Genomic DNA, 4,776 nt, shown 5'->3' on the forward strand with positions numbered 1-4,776 from the left:
CCTGCTCTCCTTCCCCGGAGGGAGATTTTATCAAAGAGGGATATTGAGAACTTGCAATTTCCCTATTTAACACGAATCAAGAACGTGGACTAAACCACCAAATTCTAAGACTGCAAGGCGTCATGAGCACAGAGAGAAATTCTGGTTGAGAATGCTTTATACGGATTGGACGGTCCACCACAAAGAGCGCCGTGAAGACCCTAAAGGCCGATGGGGTTCATGGTTTCTGCTCTTTGAAGCCTGTCAATATGTCCAGTTGGTTTTATTTCTTCTCGTCCGAAGTAATAGGCTTATGAGACAAGTTTTCAGCTAAGACAAGATCTACACATAGATCTACACATTGCCAAGATCACTACAAATTGTTTATAATTTTCTAATGATTTTTCTAAGAATTCCAACATCAAATTAATTATGTACGTGGTCGTTGACTTAATAGGAAGCATTTTTCACCGTCAAATTAGCATAATAAAAGTAAGAAAACAGTAGAGAAAGCCGATATTCACAAATCTTAATGTGATTTCATCAAGAATTTTCTTTCAAAGTGACGACCGAGAAGTATAGGTCTTGCAATCACCCTGAGTGAGCCACACTCAGCAGGATTAATCTGCACCAAACGCTACATTTTTTTCCTATTGAAATTGTGCTTCCTGAAGATATTTTGTTACTGAAAAATAACAGACCAGCAGGACCAAGAAATGAATATCCAAATTTAATTCTGCCCTGACTGGCAGCCCTGAAAGCCCTAAATAATTTAACAAAAGACAAAACTTCTGACAGCACAGGAGTGACATGTACAGAAGCCACCTTCAAACACATGAGGAAAAATATGGTGGAATGGAGCCTGCAGCCCTCACCCTGTCTGAGGCGCTGCCCTCACTTTCCCTCACTCTAATCCCTTTTCTGTTGGAAAACTATCCTCCCGGTTTTATGGTTTGCCCACCAGTAGTTTGTTTTACAGTTTAGAAGATTAAGGTTGAAAGGAAGCTTGAGAGAAGGGAAGTCAACAGTCCCAGGTTATCCCACAACCTCTCACCTGAGGAAGCAGGCAGGTGTGGGCGGCCAGGCACCGGCTCTTGGGGAGTACGGGGTGTGCTGGCGGCCACTGGACATGCTGTCCCCTTTCCCAGAAACCCACTCGCGTGTTCATTCATTTGGCAAAAGTGTTTGCTGTAGGCAGTTGGGATCAGTCGGGAAACAGATGGACAAAGATCCCCACTCCCTCTCCCGTGGAGGTTCCATTCTGGGTGCCATAAAAACAAACATGCAAATAAGCAGATCATCTTACAAAGGAAAGTACAAGAGAGTGGGAGTCAGAGGAACCAGCTGGGTGGGGGGAGGGTGGTCTGGGCAGACAGGTCAGTGGGGGATGAGCACCCAAGTGGGAGCAGCCCACAGCAAGGAGGAGACGCTGGGTGTGCGGAAGGAACCACTGGGCAGGAGGCAGAAGCTGAGATGGAGAAGGCACGGCAGCAGCCCCTGGAGGACTTGGGCTTTCTCTTACAGAGGAAATCCAGACCTTGTTTGATTTGACCCAACCACGGCATCAGCATAAATCAGTGATTAAGCCAGTGAGACCAACCGCACACATTATAACAACACAGGGAGGAATGGTCAAGAGGGCTGGTATCAAATCGGCTGAAGACAGGACATTGCAAGAGGGAGCAGAGCGGAGGGCACTCGGCTCCGCTGTACTTTCTCAAGCATCACCAGCCCGCTAGCAGTTGGGCTGGGGCTCTCGGCAGGTCCTCCAGCCAGGAAGGCTCAGAATCCCACTAAACAAGCCAGTGTTTGGAACGGCAGATGGAAGACATGTCCGAACTCCTTTGATAATCCCTGATTTCCAGAGTTCCAGGTAAAGTGACAGATCCCAAATCCACATCATGCCGTGTTGTAGGAATCTACTGAGAATGGCCTAGATGGTCACAGGATGGTGAACAACTGCACAGGAACGTTAGGAATAGATGGCCTCCATATTCACATGAAGAGGGATAAAGTTACACTAACAACTAAAAAAATGTTTCAAGAAGGTGCAGAGCAATGTATAACCTATTACCATTTGTGCAAAAGCATTTGCACATGATTGTACATTTAAAACCTGGCAACAGGACTTGTTGGAAAAGGAATCACTGGTGCTTGGGCCATGGGAGCGGAAGGGAGGTTATTGGTTTTCTTTTTTCCTTCCATGTGCCCTTTTATTTATTTATTTATTTATTTTAATTTTAAACCATAATCTTGTATTGTGTATTCAAAACATTTGGTGTTCTGAAGACAGTGATGTTTCTTTTAATGAGAGCTTTTTTTATGAGAAGCTCAGTAAGGAATAGCCATCCAATTACTAACTTCACCTCTTTCCTTGTGTCCTATCCACGTGGCTCTCTGACCAGAAAGACCCCCTACACTGAACACACTTGGAGAGTTGACCAAAAAGGGAATGTTATTGTTATTGACATTCCATAGTAGGCTATCCTAAGTCACTTCCCTCTAAATGTAATCAAGTGTGTCCCCACAAGGACTTCCCCTTTGGTTCAAGTTCACATCTGCATAACACTTAGAAAGACTGGTCTTTAGATGCTCTGACCTAAAGGCTCCCGCATAAGCTTCTGTTTCTTGATAAGCTTGTTCTTCAGACCAGGAGGGGCTGTAGATACTCTCAGAAATCCATCCATCTTTTCCATGACAGGATGCTTGAAATTTTGCATTTCAGGTTCAGTTATAATCAAAACAGGAAGAATGTATTTTCTGTCAGCTCTGTTTTATGGATAATTGTCCCTGATTGTGGCCTGCTAATAAGAAAAGAACAGAAGTGGAGTTAATTAACAAGTGGTTTTTTATACTAAGCAAGGTCCATTTGACATCATGATGACTGATGGGACAACCCTCTGTAGTTCGATGGAGGAGAGTGGTAAGGACACTCTCACAGAACACTCTCTTTGTCACCACAGAGCACAGGGTATGTTTAAGGAACGAGAAACAGCCCCAGAAGTCACACCAACAGTCACACTTAATTTAAGCTAGGCGGCGACATTAATGTGATTCACTTACACACTACTGATAGTAAAGTTTTACTTGCATCTGATTCCCAACTTATGTGTAGGATGGCAAGTGCAAAGGGTTTATACTAGCTTTATTTGTGTACACCTCAAGAAATATAAGTTAAAATAACTTTTGTCAACACTAATCCATGTTGTGAGAATGCACCGCCCATCTAGGGAGCTGACGTGCTGTCTGCTCCAGAAGCACTGCTGGGTCTGGGAGTCTAGAGACGAAGAGACGCAGGACTCCTCGGGGACTGCGCAGGCCCCTTCATGCACAGCCATCTCATGCACTCATGCACTCACTGCCCGAGTTCAGGTTTATGGGGTCCCTTGAAAACATGGCATGAGGCCACCTGCTTCCTTCTCACCCTCCCACCCAGGTCCCAGGCCCCAGACAGGGCCGCTGTCCACTGGTGTCCCCACTTGGCTCACCAGCATCACAGGCCGTGTGTGTTTGGACCACGCAGCAATCCCTGACCACTTCATTCCTTCCCACCTTCTCCCAGGAGATGAATAATGAGGGAAAATGTGTTTGACCTCGGGTCAAAACACCAAAACACCCTACAAGCAGTGGCTTCAGCAAGTGAGGCCTTATTCTCCTCGTGTGACAGGTATCAGCAGGTGGGTGGCTCGGAAGCTGGAGCCCGGGCCACATCTCTGCAAACCCTGTGGCCTCTCATGCCTGGCCGTCACCACGCCTCCTGGTGTCAGGATGTCATCACCAGGTCAGGGCACCGGGAGAAGGGGCTTCCCTGGCAGGACGCTGTCTGCTTCTGTGCCCAGACCAGTCAGGATTCATACCTTGGCCCTGCAGTGGCTGGGCCAGCGACCACGGGAGGAGGTGGAGCTGTGCCACAGAGAGCCTTTCATTTTCACTTTGAACAACACAGTCATGCTAGCTGATAATTGTGAGAAACCTAAGAATCGTAGGAAAGTCGAACATTTATGAAAACAAACGAAAGGTTTAAGAAAATGTGCTGGGAATATCAGCCTGTTATATGTTATAACAAAACACTCATTTGGTGTATTCAATATTGTTTGGACAAGGTTCAACTCTATTTTTAGGAAATTTCAATTTCCTTTCTCATAAACTCCATGAAATACAGTATGTGGCATATTTACAGTGACTCTTTGAAGAGTGTTACACTTTCAGGCCCTTTAATAAGTCTAAATGAGATGGTCTCCCCCTCACCTCCCTGAGCAAATAAATAGTGGTCATGACAATGACTGGGATTAGTCAGCGGTCCCTTTCCCTCCTGTGTGTCGCCATCCTAAGGCTTCAGTTCCTATAACAAAAGCTCTCTAAAGACGGTTCTAGGCAATAAAGACAATATTTAGGGCCATCTGGTGATCCCATTCAATTTATTTCTTTGACAAGACTTATAAATAAGAAAGCATAATTTCCAAAAGCAATCATGAAATTTCCTATGCAAACCACCAGCCAAGGCCCCTCTGCACCTTTCTCCTTCTCGTGCACATGTGGGTCTACTTACACCGTAAGCGCTTTACAGCTCTTTGCACTTCCAAAGCTCTCTGCGAAATTAACCAATTTATTCTTGGAGAACTGAGGCAGTGGGACCTGCAACACAATGAAATAAACAGTGGGCTTTTCCACGTCAGGTAAAAATTATACTAGACTGGCATTCTTTATTTGCAGATATTTACTGCCACCCCCTTGTGTCTCTAGGGTACTTTCCATGTCACACGAGATGACCGCACGAGGAAAGAGTACCCACACACT

This window comes from Rhinolophus hipposideros (genome assembly GCF_964194185.1).
Source record: "Rhinolophus hipposideros genome assembly, chromosome: 7".
Classification (NCBI taxonomy): Eukaryota; Metazoa; Chordata; class Mammalia; order Chiroptera; family Rhinolophidae; genus Rhinolophus; species Rhinolophus hipposideros.